The sequence below is a fragment of the Symsagittifera roscoffensis genome, chromosome 4 (assembly GCF_963678635.1).
Source record: "Symsagittifera roscoffensis chromosome 4, txSymRosc1.1, whole genome shotgun sequence".
Classification (NCBI taxonomy): Eukaryota; Metazoa; Xenacoelomorpha; order Acoela; family Convolutidae; genus Symsagittifera; species Symsagittifera roscoffensis.
This window is the reverse complement of record NC_087065.1, coordinates 75983384-75994901: the sequence shown is the minus strand read 5'-3', so window position 1 is coordinate 75994901 and position 11518 is coordinate 75983384.

The following is an 11518-nucleotide window of genomic DNA, read 5'->3' as shown; positions in this document are numbered from 1 at the left end:
CAACATTGATACTAGCATTAACTGCTCAGACAGTTCAACAAAATTGATAATGGAAGCAGTCTCATTTCAGTTAGTCTTGGTTTATAGCTCTTATCCCAATTTCCTATTATCCTGATAGTTCATCCTATTATCCTTCCTTTCTACACAATCTATTTCTTTACTTTCGGTTTTTTCGCGAACTAAGCTGGTGATGCAAAACTTATTACAGACATTACTTATCCTACGTACGCATTGAGTTTAGTGTTTTTATCAACAAGAGCGGAGATGTTTCTTTTAAGGAAGTAGAATGCTTTCCATGCTTTATTACACATTTTATCGACATTTGGTTTTCATGATAGTTTTCTTGCCATAATCAATCCAAAGTCTTTTTGTTCATTTGTTTTAGAAAGCTGTTTTTAATTCAACATGAAGTCATTCTTTACGCCTGCTTTCTGTTTGGATGGTAAGATATAGCATTTGTCCTCCTTTACTTTCATTTTACTAGCATTGCACCAATCTTCCTCTTTCGATAAATCTTTCTGTATCTTTTCTGGCATCGAAGTTACAAAACTTGAAGTTATCCCCATAACCGTACGCTTACTATTCTGTAATTTCCTTTGGTAGATTGTTCACATATCTTAAGAAAAGTACCGGGCCGAGTAAGGAACCTTGATGTACACAACTAGTGACAGGCACTGTTTCAGAAATGCAGTCATTTACTCTAACATACTGTTGGCGGTCAGATAATTAACTAGCATTTTTTTACTAGCAGAAAATTATCTCCAGTGTCTAATTTTTATGTTTTTGGAGCAGCAAGTCGTGTGAAACACTATCAAAAGATTTTTTGAAGTCAAGGTATAACACAAAAAGATTTTTTTCCTTTTCATCGTGTTCTTTGTAAATAAGGTCTAAAAACAAAAGTAGTTGAGTAACAAGTGACCGATGTCTTACAAATCCGTGATGCGATTGGTATAGTTGCTTTCCTACAATGTCGTATAACTCATCAAAAATACATTTTTCCAGGACTTTTCATATGCTGCATAAAAAGACTAATGAGTCGGTACTGCTCAATCATTGCTCTGTTCTGGTCCTTAAATATTGGTATCACTTCACTTATCTTCCACAAGGATGGAGAGAAGCTTTTGCCTAAGGCAATTTTGAAAATCAAAAATAATGACTTGGACAAAGATGGAGAGGGAGTTTCTCTGTTGAAGAAAATTAGTGGGAAGTATAATGTGGATAGAAGTAAAGCGACTCAGATGGTTGGGAATCAAGCCAACCATATTCAGAAGACTAACACAGAATAAACCAGCACATAATAAATCGGAATTGAAAGTGAATCCAAAAGGTGGAAAGCGACGTGGCTCGATCAAAAAAAAATTTTCTTCGGAAGCAACTTCATCATTATTAGTGACGAGTACACAGGCAGCGTTCGCATGCTGTATTGAAAGAAAGAGTTTAGACTTCTGTGTTTTACACAAGGGTTTGCACCAATCGCTTGAACGCTGAGCTGGTTTTCTGCATCGGGTTGCAATGTACACAGTTGCATATAAAAACCCAGGAACATAAGTTGACTTTAGAGTAATCTATGTTGAAAAAATTTCAGTATCACTTTTCTAGGTATGGTTTGTTAATTTAATCGAGATCGTTATTTCCATTTTTTCGTATTAATTTTAATAATTGACTGGTTCAAAAATTTTTGTCGGCCTTTTTTTTCGAGTTTTGTTATCAATGATAGATCTTTTTGTCTTGTTAATAAAAGATCATCATTGGGTTTCGTATTCGACTTTATCGGTAGTTTGATGTTGTAACTGCCTGTCATCATTGATACTAGCATTAACAGATCATGAAGTTCAAAGTAATACGATAATGGAAGCATTCTCAGTTCACTTAGTCTTAGCTTATGTAACAGTCGCCTACTTAAGTCACATATGAGGCTAAGTGAAATAGGCCCTATAACCATTGGCTCAAGAGTCAGGGACACTGTCTCTTGTGTTTTTCCCCCTCATGCGGTCGGAGCCAATTCGGTTCACTTGCGACATGAGATTACAAACCGTAATACAAGGCTGCTACCAAAATACCCCCACTCTAGAATTAAGAACGCCCCCATGGTTAGGTCTCGAATTACCGCAAACACGCAAACGCCATTAAAAACAGGGTCGGAAATTTAAGTATACCGTTTGTTTTTATCGGAAAGTGGACCTTTCATCCATTTCAGTTGGATCAACATAAAATTTCGACTTAACGCAACATAATCACAAAAAAATAACTTTAAATTAGAAACTAACATACCGACACGACCTCTAGAATTGAACAACTAATAATTGTAGAGCGACTCTAGAACAGATTTAAGGTAATTAGGTTTAACTGGAGAAGTTCTGAAGAATCAAGTTTTAACTCAAAAGGTTTTTCTCTCCGGACCATTGGGCAGCTTCAGCTGTCCACCTTATCAATCAAGTTTCACTCTGGTCCAATTGATCGTTCTTCTCTATTGCTCTTCCTGAACTCTTGATTTTCCATCGGGAACAAGATAGCTCTACTCGTGTCGCAGAATTCTGGTAACTTTGCGGATAGCAATTGTATTCTCGTATTTTTTAGCAACTTTCCCTTGATTATAGCTTGAATCTTCTCTCTGAATTTTATCGTATTTTCAGTTGTCGCGAGAAATTTGAGCATGATAGACTCAATCCGATATTTTAAAAAGAAATTTGTCCCTCAAAATCAAGGTTAAACGTTCAACTCAAGGTCAAACTTCCAAACATGACCGGCTGGGACATTATAGCTCGTATCTCAATTTCCCATTATCCTGATAGTTGCTTTCCTTTGGACACGTTCTATTCTTTACTTTCTGTTTTGTTCGCGCACTAAGCTGGTGATGCAAAACTTATTACAGGTATTACTTATCCTACGTACGCATTGAGTTTAGTGTTTTTATCAACAAGAGCGGAGATGTTTCTTTTAAGGAAGTAGAATGCTTTCCATGCTTTATTACACCTATTATCGACATTTGTTTACAATTTGTTTTCATTAGCGAAACTTTGGATTTTAAGGGCATTCAATTTTGAATGCCTACAGAATCTCCCTGCGTTTTTGAGGCAAAAAAGGCCATGCCATCTACCTTCGGTTACAACTTTTCCGCAAACGCGTCTATGCTTTTCACAAATTTTACAACCTGGGCGGAGTCCAAATGCAATTCTAAGCTCCTGATTCGACAATTTCAATCTTAGATTTATACACGGAATGAATGAAAAATTTATCGTTACCTGGGGCGACGCGATAAGCAACATCATCTCTCCCCATCAAAGCAATCACGTCAGATCTGTTGCAAAAAACGTTTTCTTGAAATCATCTAGCCTTTCACATCGAGAATATAGGCAAATTTGTACGTCCGACCAAGACGATCTGCCGGGTTCTCCAAAAGCCTTAAGGAATTAAAAACGGAAAACTTTGCCAAAAAACGCCAAAAAATTGGTTATCAAAAAGGAAGCAACAGGAGGCAGGCTTATTCATAGACGAGAAACTAATGTCCATACCTCGTCTGTCCTCTAGATACAATTTCTGCAGGCGATATCAAAAACAAACAAAACATTCGAAGCTTTATTTTGGAGAAGCGCTCAAAAACAAGGAAGGAAAAACCAAAAGCCAACTGACATGCAAAACAAAAAGATAAACTGTTTTCTTGTATCATTCGCCCGAAGTAATTACTGACGGAAAGTAAAGCTAGACACTTAAGCGACTGGTTAGTGCCTAAAAAGAAGTTAAAGTGCTTTCAACCGTCTCTGTCATAGCCATTTCAATGTGGTCCTCGTTAAATCGGATCCACAAGACGGTTACTATCTAAGGCTGTCGGCTTTAGATAGAACGTTACTATCTAAGGCTGTTTGTTTCTGCAGGCGATATCAAAAACAAACAAAACATTCGAAGCTTTATTTTGGAGAAGCGCTTAAAAAAGAGGAAAGAAAAACCAAAAGCCAACTGACATGCAAAACAAAAAGATAAACTGTTTTCTTGTATCGCCCGAAGTTATTACTGACGGAAAGTAAAGCTAGACACTTAAACGACTGGTTAGTACCTAAAAAGAAGTTAAAGTGCTTTCAACCGTCTCTGCCATAGCCATTTCAACGTGGTCCTCGTTAAATCGGATCCACAAGACCGTTACTATCTAAGGCTGTCGGCCGAACCGCAGAAATTACTTGAGTTACATATGAAAATTGGATCTCAGTATCCCAGACCGCGAGATTACTTCTAAAAACAGGAGCAGTATTCTTTTACTATTAAGGTACTACATAAGTCTTGTTTTTATTCCTATCCACTGGAGATGGATCAACCTTCTCCCCCTAGCTTCTCATTAATAACTCCTAGCTTCTCATTATCTGAAAACGAATTTGATGTTAAGAAAATTAAAATCAGATTATTCCCGGTGAAAGCTAAATTTTTTTAAATCATAGTTTCCATTCATAACTCCGGACCCCTCCGGTTTCTTCGATATTCGTGAAGAAGCGTCGTCATCACGATCAGAGAGGGTTGCCATATCTCCGGCCAGCCTTTTTAATCCATGTACTCAATAGTAATGATTTTGTAACTGTACAATCGTTGAAGTTCGGAGTGTCGCTTCATCGAATATTGATAATCCTGGTTTCAATCGTTTTCTCTGTCAATGTCGTCGATTTTCTCTCAGCAAAAACCATTCTTCTGACTTTTGCGGAATTCAGTTTTTGCAAAGTTTCAAGGTAGTTTTTTGTCTTTATTTTCAAACTACTTTCAAAAACTAACAAACTAACACTTCCCGATTTGTTCTTTTTAAGAAATAAGACTATTAATTGTCAAAAATGGCATATCGTGCAATCAAACTGCTTGAAAATAAGTAGTTGGAGTTGTTCTAATTTTGACGCCATTCTGGTCGAACGACACAACTTTTTTATTTGCTTTTTGTAAATTATGAAGTTTTTCTATTTGGAGCAATGTGTTATTTGATCAGCAATTATTTCAATTTTATTTAGTAATGCGAGTGCACGATACGACAACAAAATGAAGATTGATAATTGAAAAAAACTTGAAAACGAAAGGCTGGAAATGTTTGAAGAAATAATTTGGAACTTTCGATTCGAAGCAAAGACACTCAGCGACTAATGGACAAAAAGACAGGAAAACTAAGGATGTCGCGCAACGTCAAATGTGAGGTACCGAGGTGTGGCTGTTGAATTTTTATCGCTGGGCTCCATTTCGAACCGTTAAAGCAGGCTCGCGAGTCAGCATCCGGGATTCTTCGATGCACATTCAGTACTTCGGTGCACCTTCTTCATCGGCGTTTTCCTTATGTGCCTGCTGGAGCCTTGTCCTGACTCTGTGGTCGTACCAGAGATGGCTTCAAATCTTTTAGCTACTCCTGCAGAGAGTTTTAATCTGCCTGCAATGTCACTTGAACCATAGGGTGAGTCACCCCGGAACCTGGCGCATTCCTTTTGGCGACGATCCGACCAGCGGCTTGAACCAGCTGTCTCATAGTCCTTTCGTGTAAAGGGTCACCCAGGGTATCACTCGGGTCCGGGATTGTCAATCTTCCAGATCCTGACGAGACCTGCATTTCTATCTAAGGCTGTCGGCCGAACCGCAGAAATTACTTAAGTTACATATGAAAATTGGATCTCAGTATCCCAGACCGCGAGATTACTTCTAAAAACAGGAGCAGTATTCTTTTACTATTAAGGTACTACATAAGTCTTGTTTTTATTCCTATCCACTGGAGATATATCAACTTTTTCCCACTAGCTTCTCATTAATAACTCCTAGCTTCTCATTATCTGAAAACGAAATGGATGTTAAGAAAATTAAAATCAGATTATTCCCGGTGAAAGCTAAAATTTTTTTAAATCAAAGTTTCCATTCATAACTCCGGACCCCTCCGGTTTCTTCGATATTCGTGAAGAAGCGTCGTCATCACGATCAGAGAGGGTTGCCATATCTCCTGCCAGCCTTTTTAATCCACGGGATGTACTCAGTAGTAATGATTTTGTAACTGTACAATCGTTGAAGTTCGGAGTGTCGCTTCATCGAATATTGATAATCCTGGTTTCAATCGTTTTCTCTGTCAATGTCGTCGAATTTCTCTCAGCAAAAATCATTCTTCTGATTTTTGCGGAATTCAGTTTTTGCAAAGTTTCAAGGTAGTTTTTTGTCTTTATTTTCAAACTACTTTCAAAAACTAACAAACTAACACTTCCCGATTTGTTCTTTTTAAGCAATAAGACCAATAATTGTCAAAAATGGCATATCGTGCAATCAAACTGCTTGAAAATGAGTAGTTTGAGTTGTTCTAATTTTGATGCCATTCTGGTCGAACGACACAACTTTTTTATTTGCTTTTTGTAAATTATGAAGTTTTTCTATTTGGAGCAATGTGTTATTTGACCAGAAATTATTTCAATTTTATTTAGTAATGCGAGTGCACGATAAGACAACAAAATGAAGATTGATAATTGAAAAAAGCTTGAAAACGAAAGGCTGGAAATGTTTGAAGAAATTATTTGGAACTTTCGATTCGAAGCAAAGACACTCAGCGACTAATGGACTAAAAGACAGGAAAACTAAGGATGTCGCGCAACGTCAAATGTGAGGTACCGAGGTGTGGCTGCTGAATTTTTATCGCTGGGCTCCATTTCGAACCGTTAAAGCAGGCTCGCGAGTCAGCATCCGGGATTCTTCGATGCACATTCAGTACTTCGGTGCATTTTCTTCATCGGCGTTTTCCTTATGTGCCTGCTGGAGCCTTGTCCTGACTCTGTGGTCGTACCAGAGATGGCTTCAGATCTTTTAGCTACTCCTGTAGAGAGTTTTAATCTGCCTGCATTGTCACTTGAACCATAGGGTGAGTCACCCCGGAACCTGGCGCATTCCTTTTGGCGACGATCCGACCAGCGGCTTGAACCAGCTGTCTCATAGTCCTTTCGTGTACAGGGTCACCCAGGGTATCACTCGGGTCCTGGATTGTCAATCTTCCAGATCCTGACGAGACCTGCATTTCTGTTGTAGACTCAACTGGCGAGGCGTTAGGAGTTCCACAGACGACTGCCTGTGGGGAACGTCCCTTATGGGTAACGAGCGTTCCACTTTCGCTATTTTCAATTGCTACGATCGTTCCTTTTACTCCCTTCTCAAGCGCTTCATCTCGTCTCTCTGCTTGTTGTTACAATCCCCAAACAGTCTCCTCCACATATCCAGATGCTCTTGAGTCCTTACTAACGCCTTTCTCACTTCTTACTCTCTCTTCGGCGGCACTGCAGCTTTTAGCTGTCAGCTACACGAGGTTTTCTGGCTACTCATCTCATGATGTAAGACTTGATGTCTCCTCCTCAAGCCGGGCCGAGGCCTAGTTGGCTGAGGGATCTCTCCAGGCTGGTACGTTCTCGCGGTACCCAACCCAGGTTCGTGCACCAAATCGCTTTCTGAAAGCGTTCTTTTTCTCCATCTCATGACGCACAGGCTAGAACAATGCAACACTCCATGCTCGCCTTAATCATGAGCGTGCAAATAGTTCAACCAGGAGACCACCCAGGAGCGACAAAAACACATATATTACATTCGCCCGAAAGTACATACCGACGTAAAGTAATACTAGATCCTAAAACGACTGGCTTAGCATCGAAATAGAGCTTTACGTGTTCTTAACCGTATGTGCCATAACCTGTTCAATGTCGTTCTCGGTAGATCGGGTCGACAAAACCGTTAAAAGGCTATTGGCCAAACAGGGCAAATTAAATTAGTTTTATGGGAAAACTGGGAGCTCATGGCTGAATCTCAGCATCCCCAGACCACGAGGTTTCTCCTAAAAACAGGGCCACTACTCTTCTACGATTTTGTGACTATATTACCATTGTTTTTAATCAGTACTCTAAAATCTTCTTCTCCATTGGAGATGTACCAACAATTTCCCTCAACTCCTACCTTCTCATTAACTGAAAACGATTTCGATATTAAGAAAATTAATTTCAGACTATTCCCGGTGGAAGCTAAAATTTGTTAAAATCCGAGTTTTCAGGCCTAACTCCCGACCGCTCCAGTTCAAAAGTTGCGAAGAAGCGTCTTCCTCAGGAAGAGAGAGGGTTTGCAAAATCACCTATCAGCCTTTTTAATCCACAGGATGTTCTCAGTTATGATTTTGTAACTGTACAATCGTTAAAATTCGGAGTGTCGCTTCATAGTATATTGATAATCCTGGTTTTAAACGTTTTCTGTGTCTCCGTCGTGTAATTTCTTTCAGCAAAACTCATCTTTCTGACTTTTGCAGTTTTCAAATTTTGCCAATTTTCAAGGTAGTTACGTGTCTTTATTTTCAAACGAATTTAAATTGTTTTTACTTCAGTCCAAATTAACACATCCCGATTCGTTTTTTTATCAAATAAGACCGTTAATTGTCAAAATTGGCATATCGTGCGATCAAATTGCTTGAAAATTAGTTTGTTTGCTTTGATTGGAGTTTGGCGCCATTCTGTTCGAATGGCCCAATTTTTTTTATTTGCTTTTGTAAAATACGAAGTTTTACTATCTTGGAGAGTGGTGTTAATCAATAAACATTTGTTTCACTTTTATTCGATGAAGCGAGTGCACGATTCGGCAAAATTAAAGAAACAAAGAGTGGTAATTGCAAAAAAGCTTGACAACGACGAAAGACAAGAAGTGTTCGAAGAAAATATTTGTAAACTTTCGATTAGAAATATAGACAAGCAGCGACTAATTATTTTCGCAATAAGTGAAAAACCGCAAAAATCAGAAGCATGAATTTGGCTATAAAATATTAGACACGATACTGAACAAAAACACTTAAATCACGATTTTGAACTAATTCGACAAACTGTGAAGGAAAACGAGCCTTACCATTTTTAACAAGTAAGTTGTTACAATCGTTATCGAGCGTTTGTACTATCGAAATGGCTGAGAATGAGAATAACAACCCACTTTGTTGGCAAAGAAGGTGCTTTTCCATCAAACATCGAGAAAGAGGAAGGGTCTGGGGTTGGCTTTCGAGCACTAACGACTTTTTGCTCTCTATAGTTTAAACAAGAGTAAGTTTCGTTTTCAGATCATGATGGGCTAGAAGTGAGGAAAAGGTCGATCTATCTCCAATGATTAGGACCGACTTCTCTCTACCTGAAGAAAAGCACTAGTAAAAAAATAATACGGTAATAGCCCTTTTTTTAGGAGCACCATTGTTGTATGGGGATGCTGATACTAAGCCATGAGCTCATTCATTTTTCATATAACTAATTAAAATGCATAGTTTGGCCATGAGCCTTCAATTGGTAACACGTTCGTCGACCCGATCATACGAAAGTCCACTTTCAATTAGCTGTGGTAGAGATGGATAAAAGCCCATACAGCCTAGTTTAGATTCTAGTTAATCATTAAACGAGTTAACCTTAGTTTCAGTCGTTGTGTTTTTTCCGTGCGAACAATACAACTGTGTTTTTATGGATCTTGGGTGTTTTTCATAATATCATGATGACCGGGGATCGCATTGCCGAAGGCCTCCGCTCGTAGCGTAAGCTTATGCAGATGCCCTTAAAAGAACATAAGGCCTTTTCTAGACGCTAGCCAATCATTGAAGGAGTTAACATTAGTTTTTGTCCTTTTGTATTTTCCGGGCGATCAGATTTTCCTGTTTGTTATTGTTTGATATAATATTTTATGTTTCACCTGATTGTAGCGATCAACTGTAGTGGTCTCTTTTGTTCCTGTAGTGTACGTTTTTTTTTGATATTCAAGCACGCTAATGCTTATTTGCAATCAATCGGAAAGGGTCGTGTGATTGAAGAAAAATATCCATCCAACAGTCCCACGAGGAACAAGAAGTAAGAAGGTCACAAAGACAGCAACAATCGACTGCTGCGTTTCATTAAACAATTTTAAAATCCTTTTGGGTAGAGAAGGTACGACGTTAGTTAGTCGGGGTGGGGGCACAACAATGACTGCACTGAAAGGACCTCTCAGGCAGGGGTGGCTCAGCAGAGGTGAGTTATGTACCAGAGAAGAATACAAAAAAAAAACAAAATAAGCTCTACTTTGCTCAAACCCCGCTAAATATTGCGCTCGACTTCAACCTTTTAGACCAACGAGCCACATTGTTTTTTTCTTGAATTAAAACTCTAAACTCGGCTGTGCTCAACCCAAGCCAAATATATTTCACTAGTTCGTTTTCTTATTAGAACACTACCCAATCAAGAAAAGTCTTGGTTGTCTCTGATACGAAAGCCGATAGACTTTTAATAGCCGTACAGACTTAGAGAGTACTTTGAAAACCAATGTCATGCATATATCAAATTAAAAATCAATCAGAAAAATCAGAAAAATATCAAACAGCTTCCAGAGTTTTTAAATTGCCAAGTAAAATTGTTTTTCAGCCTATTACATCTCAATTGTTCTCGAAAAACTTGAATTTGAAAAAACTTACAGGTTGCAAATTTTCATGTGTTTGAGACTAGTTTCAGCGGGGCCTGAAAATTTTTCAAAGAAAATTGATTTTTTGTTTTCTGTTCGCGAATTTTTCCAAATGCATCATTTGCATTATCTTCACATTGCAGACAAAAATCAAATTTTTCATTTTTATTACATTTCATGTGCAGTCTTTATATAACGGTAAATTTTAAAAAATGAAACTATAAATTTCAATTTCAATTTTTCCAGTTTTCTTATATTCAGTTAGTAAGCATTAGTTTCAAAATGCAAACAAATAAATTTCTTTTTTCATTTTAATACACTTAATTGCCATCGATTTACAATTTAAAAACTTTATAACCCATCTGTTTTCGTTTTCATCAAAAAACCACAAAAGGGAGGCTGAGTTTCACACCGTTTGCGATACATAAAAAAAAACAAATGGCAATCTAGCCGTCAAAAAATGGGCCTGAAAATTTGTGTAATTTTTTTTCGATCGAAATTCATTCTGATAAGAAAAACATATCAAAATTAACTTTAAGAAAGCTTTGAAACAGCATCTGCACTAAGCAAAAACTGAGACGAAAATCCTTGCGCCAAAACTAAATGATAAAGTTTACACCAGAGCATTTTGAAGTTTAAGAAAATCGAAGTTTGAAATTGTGTAGTAAAAAAACTTGAAAATTGTTAAGATTCAAAGAATATCAAAATAAAAGAGGCCAAAATGCTTTTACATTTGTCTTAGGTTGAGTCAAAACTTGCCAAAATGGTTGCGGGGGATTCTTAAAAGTCGTGGGGATTCATAAACGTTAAACTTAAATCTGGGAACCGAAGAACAAACCCCAAACTAATATGGGTACACAAAAATTGACAGGGGCTCGTCCACCTCGTTCCGGATTCTCCATTTGGGTAGCCGGGCAATCGGCAGTCACAAAAGTGCATAGGTGACCTCAAGACCTTTTAATATCAAGGACCAATTTTCCGTTTGACCAGTCAAAGTTGTATTTGACATCTAACAACAAAATTCTTTAAATTTTTTTGACCTGTCTAGAACACACTTGAAAGCTCCCCAATTTCTTACAATGGCTGAAAGTTCTATCAATGTTGCTGA